The sequence below is a fragment of the Acomys minous genome (assembly GCF_964271855.1).
Source record: "Acomys minous genome assembly, chromosome: 14".
In the NCBI taxonomy this organism is placed as follows: domain Eukaryota; kingdom Metazoa; phylum Chordata; class Mammalia; order Rodentia; family Muridae; genus Acomys; species Acomys minous.
Genome location: NC_140496.1, coordinates 89,462,904 through 89,477,265, shown reverse-complemented (window position 1 = coordinate 89,477,265; position 14,362 = coordinate 89,462,904).

Genomic DNA, 14,362 nt, shown 5'->3' with positions numbered 1-14,362 from the left:
TTTTCATAATGCCGCACAAGATGATGCAATGCATTTTCTAATTCTGTGTGCATAAACGTAACATAATAGTAGATGAAACTCTTCAAAGCCAGATTGTGTTATCTCCTTGCGTTTTCAAATATAACAGAACAAGAACATCCTTTGTACTTTGGATTACATCATTGCCAATAACTTTAGGTAAGATCACAAATATTTTATCGTAACATTTAAAATGTTGGGTATGAAAATAATAGCAATAAAAATGGATGACATTCTACCCACACCTCACCCACCCCCCAAAACTTTTAAAGAATCGCCATCCATAGCAATATTGTTCTAATATGAGATAAGGTAAATCCATGCCAGGAATAAACTAGCTACAACAATAGCATGCATGGTTAGTAGTAAATATTTGTGAAAATCCACTAGGATAGTGGAATGATACACAAGTGTAACTGGAACTCTTAGAAAGAATTGGATAATATAAATATTAACTTCATGCTAATAAAACTTCTATGAATGCATAGTCGTCATTTTTTTAACTTTTGAAAAATATCAGATTTGCTTAGAAATAGTAACACTACAGTGTGTTTATAGCAGGCATAGTCTCTCATATATCATTGTAATCTCTGGTATAAGCAATTAAAAAATTGTAGGATATTTAATAAGAAATCAAAAGACAATTAAATGTTATATAAAATACTTATTTAGCACGAGAAGAACCACTGAGAGAGAAACAGAAGAACCAAAATGATATAAATATTAAATAATGTAAATACTAAAGCAGTAAATGAAAATATAGCTAAATCCTTGGGATATGGCTCTATGGCAGAGTGCTTATCAAACATATGTAAAGCTCTGGGTTAAATTTCTAGCACTTTTAAAACAAAAGCAAAAATACCAGACCCAATTTTTATATTGTTATATATGACATTATATGTTTTAAATTTCTCCACTTGGTATGTTGACTAAAGAGAAACAAGGAGCTAGTTTTAAGTTTGCCTGTGCTTCTTGACCCTCTGACTCAAAAGAAGGAGGAAATAAAATAAAAGAAAAAGAGGAGAGAAAAAGAAACAATGAACAGAAAAATATAATGTAAGTATGATATTAAGTATAAATATTCTAAACACTACAATCAAAAGGTAGATTATAGGTATCTGAAATATATGCATGTGTAATATATATATGTATATATATATATATATACATATATATATGTGTGTGTGTGTGTATGTGTGTGTATGCATACTAAGTAAACCATAATAAAAACAAAGAGCTTATTGAAAACAAGATAAAATATGCATTAGGAAAATAACTTATATTAGGTTAAAGAGAGTATTTCATGATGAGTCTTTTAGATATATTAATTTAAATATATATATTGGTCATAAGAATCCCAACATTATCTATTTATCTATCTATCTATCTATCTATCTATCTATGTATCTATCTATCTATCTATGTATCTCTATCATCTATATATACCATCGATTTCTATCAATCTAGTCACTGTTCAAAGGAATTACCACTGAGATATATATATATATGTATATATATATATGATATATATAGATATATATATATATATATGTGTGTGTGTGAGTGTGTGTGTAATCTATCTAGCCACTGATCAAGATAATCCTCAAATCTGTGAAGCACAACTTGTAGAACTGAACAGAGAAATATAAAATTAATCAATTATATTGAGATACTGCAATACCTTTCAAAAATTGGCAGATTGAATAGCAAATTAACAAGCACATACTACAGTTGATTTTATTAAACTAATACAATTGACCATAACAAAACTAAATTAGGAATCTATAACAAAAATAAATAAGGCACAATCTAAATACATAGCACTATAATCAAAGAAGATATATTCAGAGAACATAACATTTTCAGCACTGCATAGTGCCGAAATTAAGCATATGAGAATATATCAGATTCAATTTAGTCTCTTTTAAATGAAAATGTGCATATGAAACTGTAGCAGAAAATAACATCAACGCTGTATTTAATCATGCATGTCATAAAGTCAGAAAAATAAACTAAAACTAAATGGAGTAAATAAATGAGTTTAAGAAAAAAAAGAAAATTAACAGAAAAAAAAACCAATGAAGTAAAACTATTTAAAAGAATAACACAGAGTTTCTTCAACCTGACATAAGGGGAGAACTAGTGATGGATAATTAAAATGAATTTTAGTAAACTGCTATAACTGCAAAAAATTGTTCAAAGTAAGGCATGAATAACCCTAACTAAGTAACATGTGATATGAAGACTGGCAGTTATCAAATATTGCTTGAAAAGCTAAAGAAAAATTACCTTAATGGTGAAAGAGAACTTAAGTTCATGTGTTAAAGACTGACTCTTTCCAAGGGGTAAGTTCACTCTAGTAAGTTACAAATTCTTTTTAATTTTTACCAAATTTCTGTGATGTGATGTGTGTGTGTGTGTGTGTGTGTGTGTGTGTGTGTGTGTGTGTGTGTATTAGTGTATGAAACTCCAAGTAATCAAAATAATGTTGGAAAAATTGGTGAACTCTGCATGTATCAATTTGTAAATATCCATCCTATACAATTACAGAAGTCAGAGTGTTATTCAAGGTAGAATTTTCAGAAGTAATGGAGCAGACTCTAGATCCCAGAAGAGAAAGTATATATACAATTAGTTATACTTTTGGCAAGGTTGATTACATTCCTTGGCCTAGTCCTATATGAGTCATGAACAAATCATTTACTGCCTCAAACCAAATGAGCACCATATTACATCACACTATAGACTCAGCTTAAATGAGTAACAGAACTACGTTTCAGAAAAGATAAACTAAACTTCATCGAAATTTAAATCATTTGGCTTTTGAATAATATCATTAAAGAAATGAGAGGAAAAGAATGTGCTATATTATATTCCTGATAAAGGGTTTATATTAAGAATGGACGTACATATACAGCCAAACTTCAGGGTGCAATGCCGGGAGTCTTACGAGAGAGCCGGTGAAGGGGTCAGGAGCTCCACAAGGATACGAATGGAGCCAACAAATCCGGGCAGAGGAGAGGGGCGCTGCAGAGACTGATGCACCAACCAAGGACCATGCATGGCGGGGACCTAGACTTGGACTCTGGTGCTCACATGTTGATCACTTTCTTCTTATGGTGCAGCCTTGATAAGTCACAGAGGATACAGGCAGGCAGTCCATATGAGACTTGATAGGCTGAGGTCAGATGTCAGGGGAGGAGGGCTCTCCTTTCTGAAGACCAGGGGAGGGAGGGAGGGAGAGGGTATCAGAGAAGAAGGGTGGGACCTGGAGGCAATAAGGGAGGAGGCTACAACCAGGATGTAAAGTGAACAAATTAAGATTAAAAAAAGGACATACAATCTTTAGATCAAACAATAAGTAACTGCACATTGGATAATGTGCATCTAAGGAGAGGGTTCTCTGTCTTGTAGATCTATATTATTGAGCAATAAAATTAGAAGTATTAAAAACTACTTAAATGTAACTATACCTTTAAATTTACTTTGCAAGTTCGATTTCATAAAATTTTATTAATTTCTATGTATTGGATCTCTAAATTTAAATTTTTACTTTTAAAAAATCACTTCACTCCAATTAACTCACAAATATAAAATATTGCACGATAGAATAAGGAAGCTACTCAAACACTTTCCTGGACCAAAAATCTATACATTTCAGGGAACATCTTTCTGTACAATAAAAATGGCTGTTGTGAAGCCATGGCTTTGTCTATGTGTTTACACTTTCACTATCAATTTCATTTTATTCACTTATTCATAACACTCAAAAAATAGAAAAATATCATAGTTGAGATTAAAAATATATTAACTTTTTATCTTCATTCATGACTTATGTGTCTTATGAACTACATTTTGTCTTTCTTCATCATCTAATATTACCCTTTCCTGGAATTTTGGATTAAGGGATTTACATACAGGCTAATTTAGAACAGTTGTACTTTCTATTGATGACTCCAAATTTTCAAAGTAGTGTATGTAGTGACAGCAATAGAAGTACGAAGGAACATATTAACTGACAGTAACTTAAAAAACAAGTTTTATATTTTTAATAAAATGAAGTTGTTGTCTATCACATATGGTTATCTTCTAATAGATTTGTATTATTCAGTTTTAAACTAAATTTAAAGTAGCTGTAATAATATTGTAATTATTTAAATTATATATTCATATTGGACATGAGAAATTCATGACTTTTTTATTCTTTTAATATGCTTAAAGTGAATTTGTAACACAAAATAAGAAAAACTTGTACTGCTGTTTGTAATTTTGAGATTTCTGCTTGATATTTCTTCCTCAATGTTATTTTAATAGATATTTGATATCAATATCAAGAGACCAACCTTTTGATCTTAACAATTTATATTTACAGTTTTACATTTGAATTGATTTTTTAAGTCACATAAATGCTGGTACAAGTTAAAGTAGTGCCATGGCCTATTTTAATACCTGTATGCAATGTATAATGTTTAGATTAAATGATATAAATATCTCTTCTGTTATATATTTACAAGGGAAACATGGAGAATCATTTCCTCTAGTTTTCCTAAATGAATAGTTGACTGTTATCTGTACTCCTTCACAATAGCACACTGAAATTTCTCGCCTCTGTCTACAGCTAACAGCATCCGCTGATCAGCCTTCTGCAGTTTCCCCTCTCAGCTACCTTTCCCAGCCTCTGGTAGCTACTATTCTACTCTCAGCTTCTGTCAGATGAACTTTTGTGGATTCTACATCTCAGTGGGATCATGCAGTAATTGTACTATTGTGTCTTGTTTATTTCATTTAATATACTTATCTCCAGTACATTCATTATCAGAGCTAACAGGATTTCATTAATTTTTAGTAATTTTTTTGATGATTAAATTATTTACTTACTTTACAGCTTCCCCTTTCTCTTCTCTTCCCTCTCCTCCCCCCTCCATTCCGCCCCTCCTCAGAAAAGGGGAGGCCTCCCATGGATATCAAGCAGCCTTGGCCTATCAAGGTACAGTAAGATTAGGCACATCTTCTATCTGGCTACACAAGGCTACCAGTTAGGTGAAAGGGATCCAAAGGCAGGCAGTGTAGTCAGACGGCTCCTGCTCCTTCCTGCTTTAGGAGTCCCATAGGAGGACCCAGCTGTACAACTCTTATACTTACACAATCGAGTATTACTCAGGCATTAAAACCAATGACATTATGACATTTGCAAGAAAATGGATGGAGCTAGAAACCATCATCCTGAGAGAGGCAACCTAGACCCAGAAGGTTGAACATAGTATTGGACTTATTTTTAAGTTGGTGTTAGTCATCAAGTACAAGATAGCCATGCTACAATCCACAGACCCAAAGGAGCTAAGTAACAGAGAAGGCCCGAGAAGGAGATGGCATTTGAACTTCACTGAGAAGGGGAAAGAGATTAGACATGGAGGTGGTTGTGGACGGAAGGAGGGGACTGGGTTGGGGATGGGTAGGGATGGGAACAGAAGGGATGAGGTGTGTGTGTGTGTGTGTGTGTGTGTGTGTGCGTGCGTGTGTGTGTGTATCTGTGAAATCATATTTTTATGACTAAATAATAATTTCTCTCTCTCTCTCTCTCTCTCTCTCTCTCTCTCTCTCTCTCTTCTCTCTTCTCTCTTCTCTCTTCTCTCTCTCTCTCTCTCTCTCTCTCTCTCTCTCTCTCTCTCTCTCTCTCTCTCTCTCTCTCTCTCTCTCTCTCTCTCTCTCTCTCTCTCACACACACACACACACACACACACACACACACACACATTTCCTTAAACCACTCAGCAGCTGATAGACCACACACAGGTTGTTTACATTTTTCGTGGATGTGAGTTAAGTGTGGGGATTTATGATGCCTTTTTTATATGCTGGTATTCTTTCTTTGAGTGTACTTAAGTGAACTACTGTATCATATAACAGTTTGATTTCTAATTTTTGAGGGAGCTTCATACGTTATTCTGTGCAGCTTCACTAGTTTTTGGTCCCACAGAAAGTGTGGGTTGGTTTTCCTTATTCTGTCCCATCCTCACAATCGTTGTCTTCATCTCTTTTGTGGTAGACACTTTTAATGGTGTGAAGTGACACCACACTGTCCCCAACACTGGTTTCAACAGCATGTCTCTGATGATTAATATTGCTAAACACTTTTCATATCCTTGCTGGTCATTTCAATGTCTGTTGGAAAAATGTAAATTTAGATCTATTGTTACAATCTTTTGGCAGTTTGGCAAATATTGATTTATTTTGCAAGCAAGTCATGGCATATGGAAATTGAGCAGAAATGTTTCTATGTGAACTCTCTATGAAGTTTCCTATTTTGGCATCTTGCATTGGTGTGCCATAATTGTATATTTATAGTCAATATTTGTTTTTAAATATTTTTTTTAAATTTATTCATATTACATCGCAATGGTTATCCCATCCCTTGTATCCTCCCATTCCTCCCTCCCTCCCATTTTCCCTTTACTCCGTTCCCCTATGACTGTGTGTAGTCAACATTTGTAAACCATTCTCTTATAACCCAGTTTACATTAGAGTGAATTCCATTCTACACATTTCTGAATGTTTTGCTGATGCATAATGTTGTGTGTTTAATATTAGGCTATAATAAGGAATAGTTTCACCACCATGGATTTCTTCCTTACTTATTAACAGTATCCCTGTCTGTATTCTAATTACTGTCTATATAATTATGTCCTTTCAAGGGTGTCATGCTTTGAAGTTGCAAATGAATAGCTTTCTCAGATGCTTTTTTTTTCTCCTCTTCATTTTACATTATGCATTACATTTCTGCCAAGCATTTTTTATAGCTTCAAAGCACATTTATTTTCATCCCTGAATAATATTCCATTGTTTAGATGTACCAGCATTTGTTTATTCACTCTTCTGGTAGAGAACATCTTGGTTTCTTCCGTTTGGGCAATTATAAATAATGCTAATTTGAACATTTACATACAACTTTGTATGTTAATGGTCACAAATTTTCAAGTCATTTTGAAAAAAATTCAAAGAGTGTGTTTGCTGGATCATATTGCAAGAATGTAGTTTTCTTTGTTTAAAACTACCAGACTGTTTCCACTAGATTCTCCTCTGAAATGGCTGTACCATTTTGGACTCCCAGTAAACATTACTCTTCCTTTTTACCATCATTTGACATTGTCAGTAGTTTAGTTTTTAGACAATTCAATACATGTGTTGTGGCATTTTACTGTTTTTCCCCCAATTTCCAACTAACTAATAATATACCGTGTTGAACATCTCATTAATTGTTCACTTGACATCTCTATATTATTGCTGGTGAGAAAATTCTCATTAATGTAATTTTTATAACTAATGTTTCATTATCTATTTCAGACTTCCTTAATGTTTTCAGAAGTTTAATAACTGGGTCATGAGTTTTAAAGAACTATTTTTCTGAAAATATTACAGTTATTGGTACTCAGAAAATTTAATTTGTAAGTGAATTTGAAACATATTGCTTTGAGTTCTGAAACAAAATATCATTATTATATTATTCTATAGAAGAAATAAACCTCATATAGTAAATTATTTTTAAAATAATATTGTCTGTGAACTTTAATTGATTTTCATGAGCCAAGTAATCAATTTGATTTTCCTATTCACTTGAAAAATACAGTTGCCCAGCTCATGACAGAATACTTCAGGAGTGTTAGAGTAGATCTTTGACCCATCACTTAGTGTGTTTAATGTATGACAAATGATGATGCCACAAAACTTACAGTTGTGTTTTGAACTTTCTAAATATAATAGCACAATAGTTATAATTAATAGTTCATCAAGATATAAATGTAAATGATTTCCATATAATATTGATTCAGAATTATTAGAGACTTGGACCATTAATGTCCAGAGTTATTATCAATGTGTATCAATCATGTCACATCACTGATTTTATGACTTATTTTTTAGACTTTATTTTCATTAATTTCTCTGATATTCCTCATTTAGCTCTGTGACCTTTTGGGTGTATTTATCCTCCCTTCGTGTGTAGAATATTTCTTTTAGTATCCTCTGTAAAGCTGGCCTTGTGGTCATTGATTTATTTCACCTTTAAAAATATGGAGTGATTTTATTTATCCTCAACCTTAAGAGACAATTTTAATGAACATAATATTTTACGTTGGCTGTTGTTAGTTTTCAAAACTTGGAATACATTTTTCAGGTCCTTCTGGTTTTATATGTTTCTGTCAAATAATCAACATTATTCTTTTTCAAAAAGATTTTTAAAAAGAATTTATTCAGATTACATCTCAATTATTATTCTCTCACTTGTATCTTCCAGTCTCCCCCTCCCTCCCTCTTTCATCTATCTCCCTCCCCTTGACCTGTGACAGAAGAGGACATTGTCCCCCACCATATGATCAGATTATCAGGTCTAGAAAGATTTATTATCATTCTATGTGTATAAGTAACTGTTTTGGCTACATAAATGTTTGGGTACCATATGCATGCATGGTGTCTTTTGAGGCCAGAAGAGGACGTTGGACTTACTGGAACTGCATATAGATGATTTTGAGTCAGCATGTAAGTGCTGGAAGTTGAACCAGAGTCCTCTAAAAGAAGAGAAAGTGCTTTTAACCACTGAACCATCTCTTCAGCTGTATTTTTAGTCGCCTATCTTTGTAGTTGACCTGTCTCTTCATGCCTACAGCTTTCTTTATCTGTTTAAACTTTAATTTATTATAAACTATAATTTATTCATCCCCTCTCTGGTACCTTCCTGTTCCCACCCGCCATCCCTCTTCTGATCTATTCCCATCCCCCACACCTCTGATAGAAGGGGACCTCCTCCCCTACCAATGACCAGAGCCTACCAGGTTTCATCCTGACAGCCTGCTTTCCCTTCCTCTGTGTGCCTGCATGGCATCTCCACCAAGGGGAAGTGATCAAATCGGGGGCACCAGAGTTCGTGTCAGAGATAGCCCCTGCTTTCCCTACAACCGTGGAGAATGAGCTGTCCATTGGATATATCTGAACGTGTGTGTGTGTGTGTGTGTGTGTGTGTGTGTGTGTGTGTGTGTGTGTGTGTGTCTAGGTTTACTGCATGCATTGTCCTTGGTGAATACAACAGGAACCCCCCCTACCCCAGACCCCAGTCCAGATCCACCAGCCTTGATGGTTTCCTTGTGGGGCTCCCGAACTGTCTGTGTCTTTACATTCACCATTCTTTTATACTACTCTCAATGACCCACCTGGAGTCCAGCAGTGAATCCCAGTATCTGTCCTGATCCCCACCTGGTGGAGTTTCTCAAAGGACATTTATGTTGGGCTGATATCCACTTATAAGTGAGTATATACCTTTCCTGTTATTGTGGGTGTAGGTTACCACAGTCAGTATAATTGTTTCTAGTTCCATCTATTTGCCTAAAAATTTCAAGATTTCCTTGTTTGTAATAGCTGAGTAATATTCCATTCTGTAAGTGTACTACGGTTTCTTTATACACTGTTCGACTTTGGGACATCTAGGTTGTTTCTAGATTCTAGGTATTAGGAATAAAAATGCTATGAACATAGTTGATCAAATGTCCTTGTATGGTGGGACATCTTTTGGGTATATGCCCAAGAGTGGTATACCTGGGTCTTGAAGTGGAGCTATTCCCAATTTTCTGAGAAAGTGCTAGATTGATATCCAAAGTGGTTGTAAAAGTTTTCACTCCCACCAGCAATAAAGGAGGGTTTCCCTTTCTCCAAATCCTTACCAGCATATGCTGTCACTTGGATTTTTGATGTTAGCCAATCTAGTAGGTGTGAGATGGAATCTCAGAGTCGTTTTGATTTGCATTTCCTTCATGACTAAGAATGTTGAGCATTTCTTTAGTTGTTTCTGGGTGATGCAAAATGTTCCTCTGTTCAGAATTCTCTTTTTATGTCTGTACCCCATTTTTAATTGATTATTTGATTTGGTGGTATTTCATTTCCCGAGTTCTTTATATATTTTTGATATTAGCCCTTTGTCAGATGTAGGGTTGGTGAAGATCTTCCTTTAGTCTGTAGGGTGTTGTTTTGTTCTGTCGACAGTGTTGTGCCTTACAGAAGCCTTTTAGTTTCAGGTCTCATTTATTAATTGTTGATCTTAGAGCCTGAACTATTGATGGTCTGTTCAGGAAGTTGTCTCCTGTGCCAATGAGTTCAAGGTTCTTCCCCACTTTTTCTTCTAACAGATTTAGGGTGTCTAGTTTTATCTTGAGGTCTTTAATGCACATGGACTTGAGTTTTTTCACAGGGTGATAAATGTGAATCTATTTGTATTTTTCTACATGTGGATATCCAGTCAGACCAACACCATGTATTTAAGATGATATCTTTTTTTCCATTGTACAATTTTGACTTGTTTGCCAAAAACCAAGTGTCCATAGGTGTGTGAGTTTATTTCTGGGTCTTTGAATTGATTCCATTGATCAACCAGCTTATTTATATGCCTGTACCATGCTGGTTTTTTATTACTGTTGTTCTATAGTAGAGCTTAAAATCAGGGATGAAGATTCCTCTTGAAGATCATTTTTTGTACAGGATTGTTTTAGCTATTCTGAGTTTTATGTTTTTCCATATGAAGTTAGGAATTGATCTTTCAAGGTCTGCAAAGCATTGCGTAGGTATTTTGATAGGGATTGCATTGAATCTGTAGATTGCTTTTGGTAAGATGGACATTTTTACTATGTTGATCCTCTCAACCCATGGGCATGGAAAATCTTTCCATATTCTAATATCTTCTTCAATTTTCTTCTTCAGTGACTTAAATTTTTTTCATCGAAGTCTTTCCCTTGCTTGCTTAGAATTACACCAAGATACTTTATATTATTTGTGGCTATTATGAATGGTATAATTTCCATAATTTCTTTCTTAATCCATTTGTCATTTGTATACAGGAGGACTATTGATTTTTTAAAAATTAATCTTGTATGCAGCCACTTTATTGAAGGTATTTATCAGATGTAAAAGTTCTCTGGTGGAATTTTGGGGGTCACTTATGTACATTATCATATCATCTGTGAATATCAATACTATGACTTCCTCGTTTCCTGTGTGGGTCCCCTTGATCTCTTTTTGTTGTTTTAATGCTCTAGCTAGAACTTCAAGTACTATATTGAAGAAATATGGAGAGAATGGCAGCTTTTTCTAGTCCCTGATTTTAGTGGAATTTTTTTTTTGTTTCTCTCCATTTAATTACATGTTGGCTATCTGCTTGCTGTATATCACCTTTATTATATTTAGGCTTATGTATTGTATCCATGATCTCTCCAAGACTGTAAACATGAATGGGTGTTGGATTTTGTTAAATGTTTTTTTGGCATCTAAGGAGATGATCGTATGTGGTTTTTTTCTTTCAGTTTGTTTATATACTGGATTACATTGATGGATTTCTCTTTATTGAACCACTCCTTCATGCCTGGGATGAAGCCTACTTGGTAATAATGAATGATACCTCTGATGTGTTCTTGGATTCAGTTTGCGAGTATTTTATTGAGTAATTTTGCATCAATGTTCTTAAGAGAAATTGGTCTCAAATTCTTTCATTGTTGTGTCTTTGTGAGGTTTAGATATCATGGTGACTGTGGTCTCATAGAATGAGTTTGTTAATGTTCCTTCCATGTCTATTTTGTGGAATAGTTTGAAGAGTATTGGTATTAGCTCTTCTCTGAAGTCTTGATAGAATTCTGTGCTGAAGCCATCTGGCCCTGGGCTCTTTTTTGTCAGCAGATTTTCATGGCCATTTCTATTTTGGCAGGAGATATAGGATTATTTTATTTGTTTATCTGGTCTGGATTCAACGTTGTTACGTGGAATATATCCAGAAAATTTTCCATTTCATTTAGATTTTCAAATTCTGTGGCATATACACTTTTGAAGTAGGAACTAATGATTCTTTGGATTTCCTCAGTGTCTGTCGTTATGTTTTCCTTTTCATTTCTGATTTGTTGATTTGAATATTCTCTGTCTTTTAGTTAGTTCTGCTAAGGATTTGTATATCTTGTTGATTTTCTCAAAGAACCAGCTCTTGGTTTCCTTGACTCTTTGAGTTGTTCTATTTGTTTTTAAGTTATTTATTTCAGCCCAAGTTTGATTACTTCCAGCTATCTACTCCTCTTGGATGTGTCTGCTTCTTCTTTTTCTAGGGTTTCTCCTATGCCATTAAGTTGTTTGTATGTGATGTTTCCAATCGCTTTATGAAGACACTTAGTAATATGAACTTTCATCATAACACTGCTTTCATTGTGTCCAATATATTTGGGTATGTTATACCTTCATTTTCATTGAATTTTAGAAAGTCTCTAATTTTTTTTCTTTATTTCTTCTTTGGGCCAGCTATTATTGAGTAGAGAATTGTTCAGTTTCCAAGTGTGAGTAGAGTTTTGGTTATTTCTGTTCTTTTTTAGGTCTAGCTTTAGTCCATGGTGGTCTGATAGGATACAAGGTATTATTTCAATCTTTTTGTATCTGTTGAGGCTTGCTTTATGACCTACTATATGGATCCATGAGGTGCTGAGAAGAACGTATAATCTTTTGTGTTTGAGTGAAATGTTCTCTAGATATCTGTTAGGTCCATTTGATCATGGCATCTGTTAGTGTCATTATTTCTTGGTTTAACTTCTGTTTCTTTGGTCTATCCTTTGTTGAGAATGGGGTGTTGAATCCACAGAAAATTCATATGTGGGAATTGATGTGTGTTTTAAGCTTTATCAATATTCTTTTCACAAATGTTGGTGCCCTTGTATTTGGGGCATAGATGTTCAGGATTGTGATGTCATCTTGCGTATGTTTTCCTTTGATGAGTGTGATGTGTCCTTCTTCATCTCTTTTGATTAATTCTGTTTGAAAGTCTATATTTTTCGATACTAGAATGTCTACTTCAGCTTGCTGCTTATGTCCATTTGCTTGGATGACTTTCTTCAAGCCCTTCACTCTCAGGTAGTGTCTATCTTTGTGTCTGAGATGTGTTTCTTGTATGCAACATAATGTTGCATCCTGCTCACACAACAATCCTGTTAGTCTTTATCTCCTTATTGGAAAGTTGAGACCATTGATTTTGAGAGAGATTAATGACTATTAGATCATTTTATTTTGATGTTGGTTCTAGTAGTGTGTTTGTGTTATTTTGGCTTTGCTAATGTGAAATTATCCATTTCCTGTGTTTTCCTGGGTTTAGTTAGCCTACTTCAGTTAGAGTTTTCCTTCTAGTATCTTCTGTAGCACTGGATTTGTGGATATGTCCTACTTAAATTTGTTTTTGTCATGAAATATCTTGGTTTTTACATCTATGGTTATTGAAATGTTTGCTGGATATAATAGTATAGAATAGCATCTGTGGTCTCTTAGGGTTTGCAAGACATCTGCCCAGGCCTTTGTGGCTTTTATTGTCTCTGCTGAAAACTCAGTTGTCATTCTGATAGGTTTGCCATTGTACATTATTTGGCTTTTTCCCCTTGCAGCTTTTAATATTTTTTCTCTGTTCTATCCATTTAGTGTTTTGATTATTATGTGGCTAGAGGTTTTTCTTTTCTGGTCTATTCTATTTGGTGTTGTGTATGCCTCTTGTATGTTTATAGTATTCTTTTCTTTAAATTGGGAAAATTTTATTCTATGATTTTGTTGAAAATATTTACTGGGTCTTGGAGCCAGGCATCTTCTCTTTCTCCAATTCTTATTATCCTTAGGTTTTCTATTTTCATGGTGTCCTTGATTTCTTGGATGTTTTGTGTCAGGAGTTTTTTATATTTAATATTTTCTTTGATGATTGCATCAAATTCTTCCATTGTATCTTCTACAGGTCAGATTCTTTCCTTCATCTTTTGTATTCTATTGGAGATGTTTACCTCTTCAGTTCCCATTTCCTTTTCTAGATTTTTTCATTCCAGGCTTTCCTCAATTTGTGCTTTTACTATTATTTCAATTTTCATCTTCAGATCTTGAAACATTTTATTGATTTCCTTCACCTGATTGTTCGCATTTGCCTGAATTTCTCCGAGCTATTTCTTCATTTCTTCTCTATAGGACTCCGTCACAGCCTCTCTAAGGGCCTCAATCTGTTTGGCTGTATCATTCTATATTTGTTTATGGATTTTATTCATTTATTCCATTATTATCTTCATTATGAAATAGTTGATGTCTTTTTCCTGTGTGTCAGATGTGGTAGAGTTTCCAAGGCATAACTGGATTCTAAAGATGCCATAATATTTTTGTCTTTTTTGCTTGTTTGTTTGTGTTTTTATGCTGGCTTTTATCCATATTGCTGTCCTTGTCATTGGGTGGTAGTTTCTGGTATCCTTCACTGGCCATTGAGAGCATCTTGTAGATGAGTAGATATAGGTCCAGAAAACCCAGAATAATCTTTATTCCC